This window comes from Anoplolepis gracilipes, chromosome 1 (genome assembly GCF_047496725.1).
Source record: "Anoplolepis gracilipes chromosome 1, ASM4749672v1, whole genome shotgun sequence".
Taxonomy (NCBI): domain Eukaryota; kingdom Metazoa; phylum Arthropoda; class Insecta; order Hymenoptera; family Formicidae; genus Anoplolepis; species Anoplolepis gracilipes.
Window position 1 is genome coordinate 13,346,928 of NC_132970.1, and position 12,870 is coordinate 13,359,797.

Sequence of the window (12,870 nt, forward strand, 5' to 3'; positions counted from 1 at the left end):
TTATGCGGGGGGAGGGGGGGAGCTCCCAGTGTGTTATACATCGTGGATCCGCAGGTGCATCTCGGTCGCTCGGTCTGAGCACGTCAAATCTACTGTGGTGCGGTTCCGCGCCGGAAAGGCACGAAATCGCGCGTTGTACAAGTGTCGTGTACCCATATATATATATATATATATACGCTTTTGCGTGACGAAATGTTGTCGGCGCGATAACGGCGGAGTTTCCAGTTGAGGTGGCAAACGCGATTTATCATCGATAATCGATACGCGAAATTAATTCAGTGGCGGTGCGAAAATTAAGTTGTTAAAAAAAAAAAAAAAAAAAAAAAAAAAGAAACATATGCAAACATACATGTCAGGTTGATTCGTGCGTAGAAATAAATTTCTGTCTGGGGTCTTTAAATCGTGCGATTTTGGAGAAAAATCGCATTACGCTTACGATTGTGATATGTAGATAGTCTTTTATGTAAAGATAATGACACATGTAAAAGTAATCGTAAAAGCTTCAATCACCTGTGGAAGACGATCGATAAATGCACATTTAATGTATTAATCATGTATTATTTGCATAAATGTTATAGTCATTTTGTGAATTAGAATATATTATAATTTATATAAACATATCGATTGAATTCCGCTCATCGATAAGTGACATTTTATTTTATTAGATATTGCAATAAAATATTTTGATTATCATTTGCATATAAGTATTTAATATTTTAGCGCAGATAAGAGGAAATGAATTTGACATAGTTAATATTTAACAAATGCATCGTTTCTGAATAATATATAAAATGTCGGATTATCATTTGGAAATGCAATTACATTTCATGATAAAATTTCGCGACATTATATATACAATTAAATTTAATATCATCATAGTTTAAATCTAAGTTATAATAAATCACATATAAGTTATCAATAAATTATTTTATAATTATATGGTGAATCGACATTTAAAAATTTGCAAAATATTAATCATCGCGGCGCGCTTTAGAAAAGGCAGTTTCGAGATCGAGAGGGTATACTATCGCGGGAACCGGCTAAAAAACTCGCCTGTTATTCGCGTGCCGGCGCGAGATCCCGTCATCGGGGATGCTGGCATCCCGACGCAATGGTGGGGAAGCGTGTTGGCGCGCACGGGGAGAGTGGGAGCGTGCCGTGCTTCGGGGTTCTGTCTGGTGCGATGATGACGACGATGGTGATGGTGATGGTGGTGGTGGTGGTGATGGTGATGGTGATGGTGATGGTGATGGTGATGGTGATGGTGATGGTGATGGTGATGGTGATGGTGATGGTGATGGTGATGGTGGTGGTGGTGGTGGTGGTGAGGAGCCGGCCGAGACTGACGCGCTCGTGTCGCGAGGCGGCGGCGAACCGGCGAGAGAGGAGCACGGGCACATCGCACATCGCACATCGCACTCACGAGGCGCGCAAGCCACAACGCTCTCGCGCTCTCTCGCGTCGTGTCGTGCGTCGTGTCTCGCAACTCGCAACGCCAGTCAGCGACGGTCGTCGTCGGTGCTCGTCACGGTGTCTCCGTGTTGGCCATGCGTCGTCCCGCCGACCTGCTCACGATCGCACGAGTACTCCTCATCGCCGATCGCCGAGTCGCCACCCCCGCGCGACCCCGGGGGACCCGGGCGGCAGCGATCGCTTCGATTCGAAGTCGCGTCCCCGCGAAAGACCCTCGCGGAAACAAGGTTGATGGGAAAAATATCGCACGCCTGCGTCGAATATTTCGCCGAGTCTGTACGAAGGGAGTGACGTGCCGCACGTTGCAACAGCGTGAGTGAGAATCATCTTTTGGACGACTTTCAACCTGTCAGACGTCGCGTATTCGGCGACACTCTCACCCCGTGGAGCGGGGAGGACCAAGAGCCGGGAGCGTGCCTCGCCTATCGCCGCGCCGCTTCGGCCGCAGCCCGCAGCCCGCAGCGAGTCAGTGCTCGGATTTCCGCGCGAGCGAGAACGCCGCTCTCGTCGTTTGTCGTCGGGGGACGCGAATTCGGCATCGATTCCGTCGCCGTAATTTCCCACCGCGATCTAAAAGATTCAGCGAGAGTGCCGCGATTAATCGTAGCCGATTATATTGTGCCGGTGATAATCAAAGGGATAGTGTGGTTCTCGTCTCGAAAATCTGACGACAGTGCGGATCGTGCTTGTGACGCGTCGACTTATTCCCTCGCGTCGTACGTTCATCGTATGTTCACGGTAACCTAATCTGACGTGACGTCTTGAAAAGTGCGGCGTACGACGAACGGAATCGTGCTCCCGGTTGCCGGGTGTACGCATCGTGTTAACGTACCGCGGTATCGAGAAACACGCGGTGCCCCGAGTACTCTTTGGCATGGTTACGTAAACGGGCGCCGACGGTGCGCCTGACCGATCGCAGAGAGGTGGTTTTTCTCGCGGAAGGAAGTCAAGAGAACCATCAAGGAAACAACCGAGGACAAAAAGGGGAAAAAGAGGAGAGCGCGCGTCTGTTGTCCCCCGTCCCTGTCATCCGTCAGCGAAACGGCAAGAATTTTTCCAATCACCTCGAAAAAGACGTTCGACGAATAAGAACCGTGGAAAGACTTTTGACGCCGTCGGCGAGCACGACGCGTAAGCGCCGACGGTCGATTGACATCGGCGAGTTTCGATCGACGATGACGAGAACGGCGAGCGTCAATCTAACGCCATCGATCGTCTCTCATACACCGGGTGTCGACGTAATCGACGATCGCTTTATCGTCAAGAGAGCGTCGAGATAGCGCGGAGCGACGGGCGCGACGATTCGTCTCATTCCTCCCCGGTGCGAGGAGGAGAATAATTACGGGAGGAAGACACGTTATACGTATACATATATATATATCTGCGTCTGGAGCTCGGAGGCCGGAGGGCAAACGGAGCGCGATCGGAAGGAAGTAACGTATAGTCCTGCTCTCTTCCTCGCGATCCCGGCGCCTCCCGCCGGACCGTCGTATATCTCGACGGTAATGCGCGCAAATTATGCGTCTCGCGCTTCTCTCTCCGCACGAAGGAACGCACGGCGACTAGAGGCAAGAAGCGAACGGGCGAGAAGAGGAGCGCTACACGAGATAATCCGCCTGTTGCGCTTTCCTTCACCTACGATCTTCTTCCCGCCTCTCGTTACTACGCTGAGAAATGACCGCCAACGAGTGACTTCGACACGGCAAATCCTCCGGGGGCGAGTGCGTGTTGACGTATCTATTCGCGAGGACGTATATTCGTGTCGTCCGCGTAACATTCTTCACGTGTGTTGTAACCGGCTGCTGCGTAGCTTCTTTGAAATTTGTCTTGGTTCGATCTCTTCGTGATTCGTGCGATTCGAAGAAGTTCGCATCTGTGATTTTCTCGGAAGCTCGGTGGAGCGGCCACGCGATAATCATGCGTTCCGACAAACAGTATCGATGTAAGTGAGAGAGAGAGAGAGAGAGAGAGAGAGAGAGAGAGAGAGAGAGAGAGCGTCTTTTAGGATGACGAGCTTACGTCGAGAGTGAACAGAGATTGTGTTATTATTCCAGACGAACGATTTTCTCGATCTATTTTTCGAACGTTTCGCCAAGGAAGAAGATTCAGTGACATTTCTTGGTGCGAGAAATTCGATACCGTTATCCGTAGTCGAGAATCCATTTGCTTAGATCTCGAGAACCGACAATAATACATATTTCAACGAGTGAACGTCATGTAATCCGCGCGACAGCTCTCTGGTGTTCCTTTTTATTTTATTTTACGCGAGCTATTTTACTTCACGCTCGCAAATATCCTTATCGCCGCATCCGACTGGATCTTCGTGTTCAAGATCGACCGAGGATTTTGAAAAACTGTCAGTCGCCATAAAGATTCGCTCGACATTGAGGAGAACTTAATGTCAACGTGGCTTAATGTCAAAGTAGTGCTGTCGCTGTGGAAGAAAATCTAGACAAAGCACCTTGAGCCACGTGGGACCGTCTCTAGTTGCGTTCATCCTTTCTGGTGAGTTTTTAATTAATTAATAAGTTATGCGTGAATTCATAATTACATATTGTCCCTGTCGTAAGATATCGAAAACGTTAGCGACTTAATTTAAATCGACTGCGAATATTTGTACGTGACACATATCCACGCGTACACGCAAGAAACCGTAATATATTTCGTCTAATTATTGGATAAATTATTGAATAAATTAAGAACGGCGTAACGATCGAGAAATCTAGATCTATTCTCGTACGATCGAGAGCGAAAATATTCGATCGCGATAATTATTCGCCGTCTGCGATTTGCAGAATTGTTGACAGGATGATTTGTTAATTGACCGTCGCCGCAATCACCGCAATTGCGCCGTAAATTTTTCTGCGCCGCGTATCGAAATTAACATAATACGAGCTAGAGAAATGAGGCCCAACGGCTAACGAGCCGTTAAGTAGATTTAAAAAAAAAGCGAGAAAAAACGCGGGAAACGCGAACGCGATATCCTTCGGAGACGCGTGCGTGCATGCGGTGAGAGGCTTTATCTCGACGTCATCGGCCGTCTGTAACGCAAATAATTTGAGGGAGACGTTCAACCTTAACGCGTGCGCGTTGCTGCTTTTCGAAGACGATCATCGTATAATACCATCGCGAGAAATAATAAATCCGCGCGCACGTCGAGAACGAAGATGAAAGCAGCGGGAAACCGAGAGGGAAAGCCATGAAAGACGGAGGATAATAAGAGAGAGAGAGAGAGAGAGAGAGAGAGAGAGAGAGAGAGGAGGGCACAGAGGGATATACAAGGTGACTCGGAGCAATCGCATTTCTTTTCGATAATGAGCACTTTGACGATACTTTTTTACTAACAGTAGATCATTTTTATTATATCAAAGATATCGGTTCTATTGTTTTTTTTTTTTTTTTTTTTTTTCAAATACTGTCTTTTTTAATTAGTGAATACAGCCATGGCCAAAAGTATTAGGCATCCTTAAATTTGTTGTGTTTCTTATTTTGCTAACAGTATATAAATACTAAAAAGAGTAAAAAATTTTTAAAAATTATCGATAGCACTTTAAAGCTGAAATTTCAAGCTTTAAAATGTTTCTTTAATTTTTCGCCGAGTATCGACAACATGTCTGAAAAACACAGATTTAGTTTCAAAATTATGTATCTCGGCCAAAAAAATTTAGGAAAGTTTAAAAAAAAGCATTTTGTAGGCAAAATATTGTAGTTTATGGAACTTGACTTAAATTTTTTGAGAGAAATTTTTTTACCGAGCTGCAGAGTGTCAAAAATAGAATAAAATTTTAAGAAACAAAACAATGTTCTTTTTTAAAGCACAGAACAAGGAAAATACAAAAATTTTTTTAATGTACTGATAACGCATTAAAGTTGCTATCGGTAATTAAAAAATTTTTTGTGTTTTTCTTGCTCTGTACTTTAAAAAAGAACATTGTTTTGTTTCTTAAAATTTTATTCTATTTTTGACACTCTGCAACTAGATAAAAAAATTTCTCTCGAAAAATTTAAGTCAAGTTCCATAAACTATAATAACATTTTGCCCACAAAATGCTTTTTTTTAAACTTTCCTATAATTTTTTTTGACCGAGATACATACTTTTGAAACTAAATCTGTATTTTTCAGACATATTGTCGATACTAGGCGAAAAATTATCGCAAACAAAAAATTAAAAAATATTTTGAAGCTTGAAATTTCAGCTTTAAAGTGCTATCGACAGTTTTTAAAAATTTTTTAATCTTTGTAGTATTTATATACTATTAACAAAATAAGAGATACGGAAAATTTAAGGGCGCCTAATACTTCTGACCAAAGCTGTATTGTATCCATCTAACATTATACGATCGAGCGCAGTCACCCTGTACTGACGACGCGAGCGCGAAACGTGAGATCGTAAATCGTGGTTGCACTGTTTCGCGAGATACGCCCCGTTAACTCGCAGGTTAAATGGCTACAGCCCGCCCCTCATTTTTCGGGGTGAACGACAACGCTCTCTCTCTTTCTCTCTTTCTTTTTGATTCTCCTCCCCCTCAGAATTGGTACATCGGCGGGTGGGATGGGAATTGTGTACTCGACCTCTTGTCGATTTTCGATCGGGTTAAGCAAACATCGGCCGGTTCTCACCTCTATCGCGATAATAGCTGTAATTTCGGCAGCTTCCCGGTCCTCCCCCTCCCCTTTCCTCTTCTCGATGTTACGTACGCGTACGCTCAGATTGCAGAGGCCGCGGCGAATTTGATTGCACGGCGCGCGACCGTCGATTTATTAACGTCCTGAGCACTCTCCTCCTTTTTTTATCCTTCTTACCTCAATCTCACGGAGCCGAGGTAAGATCGTCTACCTCGGGGTAAAGTTATTCTTTCTCTCTTGCGGAAAATACAGTCAACAAAAGCTATTACGCGTCACGGCATCGTACTTTGCTACATTTCTGTCGTCATGAGATATTGTCATGAGATGTTTCACACAAGGCGTACTCTTTGATCTTTCGGAATCCTTTTATTTCTAATAAAGTGACAAATTAGTTACTGGTCGCTCCTGTGCTTTGCAAAGTCGCTTTATTAATTACCATCGTTCGCGACGCAAATGACGGCTATTTATCAAGTTGTATTTTGCTATATTAGTTTTACCAACGATCTCCGCCTCTTTCTCTCTCTCTCTCTCTCTATCTTTATATAACGTACACGCGTCTCGATTACTTCTCTCGCGTACTTCTGTACGCGATGCCTGCGAGAGACAGGCGAACGGCCGCGATGAAGCTGCAATGAAGCGCACATCCGACATGCGCGCGCGTCTGGACGTCGACTCCGGTGAGCATCATGGCAAGAATTGCGATGACCGACGCATTTTACGCGCAACGTGTTACGTACAACGTTTCAATAGCGGCTTTGAGGGATTTTTACCTGCTCGCGCGAGCAACGACACTCGCTCTGTAAACGAGAATCCTTATCAAACAGTTACCATCTATATAAATGCAATATAGCATCCTATAAAATAGTTACTATCTATATGAGTACAATATACGCTGAATTTTTTAAATTTACAAACCGATTTACTTTCTATAATCTTGTCAATTTATCATTATGATCGTTTATGAATATTATCTTCGATATCGAAAAAATTTACTTATCTAATTAAGCTAATATATTGTTCAACAGTTTTCGAAGAAATTCTAGAATAGACATATCTTGCTTGAGTTGTGCGAGATTGTGTTTGAGTTCGTTCAGGCTGCTCTAAAAAAAAAATATAGGTGACAGAACGCGTGCACGAATAGTTATATATAAATATCATTTTAATTGTAGAGATAACAAAGTCATCAGTCAGAGATAATCAACGCGATTCGCATTGCAATCTTCATTCGATCGAGCCGCGTTATAATCAGCTAGTCATAAAGTGCACGTCATTTTTTTAACAATTTTATCGTCGCAAGTCAGAGGGTGTCTACTCCTCCTTCGTTTAATGTGATACAATGACAAAGCAAGTTTGCGCGGCATTTTTTATCTAGAAAGAGACGATGAATTTTCAACTGTATCTAAAGCGCAAATTTGCCACTCGCAATCGAACTCTGACAGACCTAAGTACAGAATGGTACTGGTTTGTTTAGTTACGTCCGTCCACACGCCCCGAAAACATGCACGCGTATTAAACGATCGTGGTGGTGGGGGTGTGAACTACACCACTGTGAATGAAACTAACCACTCTATACGCGCTGCCTTCTCTGAATGGGCAACCGCCAGGAGCGAGGAGAACCCAGTATATTTCCGTTCGTGTTTATAGACGCACGGATATGGTCGGAGATACTGTCGGGACATTTGAAATGTAGCAGATCTGCCGCTGTACCTAAAGGATTAGTTAGACAGTGAAACGGGATGTAGAGAGAAAAACGGGAAAAAGATGCGTGTCTGACTGTCATCGTACAAATAATGACTATTTTCAATGATACTGTTCGTGCGTTGTTCTATTATACGCGGCACAATTTTTGCGGAATATATTGCGTACGAGATTTATAAACAGCTTGATAATATCACGACTATCCATCGGAGAGAGAGAGAGAGAGAAATAGAAATAAACTCTCATTAGTGGCTCGTTCACGCGATCATTATTCGCAGTATGTCGTTAATTCTTTCGTTGCGAACGGAAAACATCGATCTCGTGGACGCGATGACAAACAAACGCGTCGAAGGAGACATAGAAGACATATGTCAAGTAGTCAAGTCCACGTCGTGTTGGCATGTTCGCGCACCTTCTCTTATTGCTTTTTCCCTCGAGGGAACTTACTATCGATCTTACACGAAGTCTATGATAGAGGTGTTTTCAATGGAAACGTCTGTAATCGCACCTGTAATTCTTTCGCGACGCCCACACGGGGCGTCATGTCCTGCCGGGACGAAGAAGAAAGTCAGGAAAAAAGGAGAATGATGGTCTTTTATCTGTGGAATGTGCTTGATAACGATTTGTCCGATAATGCTTCTTGGAATTCCGCGAGATTGTAAGAAAAGTCCAGTTTCTTTCTCTTTGCTTTCTCTTTCTCTCTCTTTGCTGCACTCTTCGTATATGTACAGTGCGTTATCGGAAAGAATGCTAGAGATGATCCCCTATTGATCGCCGGGAGATATCAGCTGGTGATTTTTAGCGCAGCATATCTGCGAAGTTCTCGTGATTCTTGAGAACGTATTATCTGCCACTCGCGAGGTTAGTAATCTTCTTCGAGACATGTGATTGTGTTGCCGGTATTTTTCCCAGCGCGATAAACTGTTATATCAGTCGGAAAGAATTCGGTTTTGGTTCCAATACACGAAACAAAAAAAGGTAAATTTATTAACCATTCACCCACATTTTTAGCATTTTTTTCATAGATGTTACGGATATTTTAATGGGAAATCGCTCAATATACTAGATACTAGATTCTCGATATTGTTTGCGGCGAGGAAGTGAAAGTAATGAAAGCGCGACGCAAGTGCCGGTTCGTCCTTGATGAAATCGCAGACGGTCGAAGAGCGACGATTATCGATATCGTCGGTGAACCGGCCAGATCAGTCTTACGGTACTGCTCGCCTACCGTTACCGGCGCACGCCGCTGGACCAATGGCGCGGCACGGGCTCGTCGATTGGTCGATCGCGACGCAATTAACGAGAATAAATTTATCCGCGAGATGGATCGACCGGCTTTTTCCCGCCGACCGTCCGTCGCGTCGCCGTGATAATTGTCAGAGTCGCTAAGTCGATCGCCGGCCGATCGGACCGAAATAGCCCTTTGTAGGGCTCGGGATTAATTAGTCATGCCGCGTGCCGGACGTGACAGTCCGACGGATCTGTCTCGTCTCTCGGTTTTGCGCGAAATCCCGTCGCGTTTTCGTCGCGGCTGCTTATCCGCCTTAACGCTTTAAGCCGACAAGCGTAAGTCCGTTATGCGAGGCATGCAGCGAATTTGTACGCTTCACCCTGAATGATCGTCTCGAGAATAAATCACGGCGAGTGAATGCGTCACGTGAACGAGTTTAAGTTTAGACGGATCATTAGAAGCTATGAGATATGTTACAAGAAATCTCTGCAATGTCTGTCTTTGATTTGATAGTCAGATCTTAATCCGCTTGTTTTGTCGATTTTTTTTTACGCATATGTTTTATGAATGGTAGTATATCATACAAGTTTATAATCGTATCTTCGGTATGTTGTCTTATTTTGAAGGCTTTATTTTCATGCGAAGGCACGCACGATAAACCTATGCGTTGAATGCTTTTGATGTTTCGTTATTTCAAGAGGAATGATATATTATCTCATGTCGTTCTTTCTACAATCTACTCGTCAATGACATTCAATTTCAACAAATTATAGTAACACATATGAAAATTCACATGTCAATAAACTCATATTAGAGCTTTTGGGAGATTTTATTAATTGAATCGAATGTTCACTCTTATGTCATTTATTGTTATTTTTTTAGTGTTATATTTTTGTAAATTGTATATTTCATCCGTTACTATTTTGGGGATATTCTTCATCATCAGCGAATAATTTAGGTATAGATATGGGCGTGTATTGAAGTATTTCAACGCTTCAAAAATATACTAGAATCAAGAAGATACTTTCGCGTTCCATGACAATTAGCGTTTGACACGTCGAACGATGTAATTGGGAATGAGCCGTTAAGTGTTCCGAGATGTCGAGATGCCGGAACGAAACGGGGTACCACTTGACTTGACAAAAGATACGAGCCACACGCGCATCCTCACCCTTTCGAGAACGAAAATATTCGGATGATAAATAAACCGGTGAAGAGTATTCGCGACGACGTTGATGCTACAAGTACAACAGTGAAATACCGTGTTGGAGAGAAGCGCACGCTTAGCTCCGAGCGACGGCGAAGCACTTCGATGACACACCAGCGTGTATTCAAATTTAAGTACCGAGTACTCGATGCGAGAGGACGAGTGACTGCTGCGAGCCTTATAATTCCCCGTTTGTGGACACTTTCTCTCCACACGATTCGTGTGTCCCACCCGACGAGAATTCTCGCTCTGGGAATTTGAAGGAATTCAAAGACGCTGCGCTCGCATTTGAAGATGAGTTCTGTGTCAAAATCAAATGCGACTTGCGGAGATTCCATCTTCATATAATTTAGCGTTATGCTCCAATATCATTTTCTATATCGTCTGATTAGCATTAAGATTTATGTACACCGTAAAAAAATATTTACAGATTTACACGAACAACAATTGTAAAATTATGTAATAAATAGTGTTATAAATTTCCATTATTTATTGCATAATTTTTACACTTGTTGTACATGCAATTTTGCATACTTTTTTTTTTTACAATGTAAGAGTGTCTTTCCAATATTGACATTGTCACATTCATCAGACAAATGTAAACAAAACGAAGAATCTGGAATAATGTTTTGATATCTTATGTTTTGATATGTTATGTTATAGATGTATACGATATATGTTATAGATTTTTCCTCTCTTTAGGCATGTATTTATCTTACAGTAAGAGTTCTGCTTCCAAGATAACGCGTGTATCGAGGCTGTTAAGTAGCTCCGATCGACGCTGCCTGTTCTCGATATGTCTCGAAACGGCGACTCTCGTAGGCGTGACATACGACGCGGCGGATACTTTTGCGGTTAAGAATTGTAGACGTTATCATAACTTAGCGCGGCTAATTGGACACAACGAGACGACGCGATCGCTCGAGGATATTATTAGCGTTCATTATAGGTCGGTGTCTCTCACGCGGAAACGGAAACCGTCTCTCTCGCAATTGTGTGATTCACTGTTTATGTCACATAGAGGCGAATTGCACTTATATCGTTGCCACGATGTACCGCCGTTTACGCATCTCGGTCACAAAGAAACCAAATGGGACAAATTTGAATTCCTAATCTATCGTTTGAAAGTGTTCCGCGAAATGTCGAAGGTGGATCACCGTAAATGCGACTAGTCGTCCAGCAGAAAGTACGCGTGCGCGATTGTAAAATAATGTAAATATGTCACTATTATACATATACCCATCGTGACATCGATATGAATTATGCATCATTTCTATAACTTGTAACTAAGGCATCGGATATTAGTTATAACGTTCACAATATGCGGAATGAGAATTGCGGTCATTTGATGTACAAGCGATACGACCGTCCGGGATTAAACGTCACGCGAGTGTCATAATTCATAACGATCATCGTATGGGAGGAGGATGGTTAACGAGGAATTTTCGCAATATCATACTTCGGTGAATACACGCATGTTGGGCAGCCACGAGCCGCTACAACGATTTGCATTACCGTTCGTTGCACGCGCATAATCTTGGCATATTTTTCATCCTGTCCGAAATCTGGTACTGTTAAAGCACGCTGCTCTATCCCCCCTCCTCTCTTATTCATGCCCCCGTGACTCTATTTTTTGGTTTTGTCTAAGAGCGTTCCGAGATACTCTATGCAGTAGGGCATTCATTCCGTGAGTAAGCGACCATTTTTCACCTAACCCGGTTGTTCGCGGTTTTCCACGTGGTTCTTTGCGGCGAATTTCCTGCGCGATATCACCGTCGGCGAGTACCGTTGCAAGAGGCGCAAATTAAACGGCGATTAGCGGGTGAAACCGCGACGAGCTCCCGCAAAGTGATTATTATAGAGACATTCACGGTAAGTTTTACGAGTTTCGTGGGGGGAGGGGGGGAGGCTGCCATTTTACGCGTCGACACTCGTTACTTTCTGGCATAACGGCATCCCGGAGTTTGCTGGAGAGATTCTTAACGAGATTTTGAGGAAAAAAAGCTGCAGCGCTCGCGATATCGTATCGTATTATCTATCGATATAGCATTTTACGACCAACTGCGATTGCATTAACAGTCTTTTACCGTGAGAATAATAATAAAATAATAATTGACATACATACTTTTGTATATACATTATTCAACTCTCTACGTTTATGTTAATTGCGTAGCAATAAAGAACCATATTATGTAACTTAAATAATTTTTAAATATTCTTTGATTTATATAGTTATGATATAAGACAATATAATCGCAAGATATTTTTTATCGAGTATTCTTGATGCATATATTTGTCAGCAAAAATTATTAATGGACATGTCAAGGAGCAAATGTACAAAAAATTGAGTCCGTCTATAAAGTATGAGACTTTTGATTGTATTTTCGCGAAGAAAGACATCATTACATTAGATATAAAAATACGTTTTATTGTATGTCAATTTTAAATTTCTTCTTCGACGAATTGTTTAATCGCTTCTCGATATAATTATGTATATCTACCAGTGCCTTTCTTCTTCTCCATCGTTTTCTCTCGCAGTTTATTCCTTGGAATAGCTTTATGTTTGTTTAACGTGCACGATTATTTATACTGTAAAACGAACTGATAAAGAGACACTTTTTACGACGTGGCCTT

General features: G+C 42.9%; 1 protein-coding gene across 1 annotated transcript in view; it reads left to right on the top strand.

Annotated features, from left to right (window-relative positions):
• Positions 1-1,359: 1,359 nt before the first annotated feature.
• Positions 1,360-12,870, top strand: part of LOC140664985 (uncharacterized) — a 71,877-nt gene continuing 60,366 nt past the window's right edge. Inside the window, exon 1 of the mRNA XM_072890625.1 lies at positions 1,360-3,978. The gene's annotated coding sequence lies outside the window, so the exon portion shown is untranslated. The remainder of the gene's footprint in view (positions 3,979-12,870) is intronic.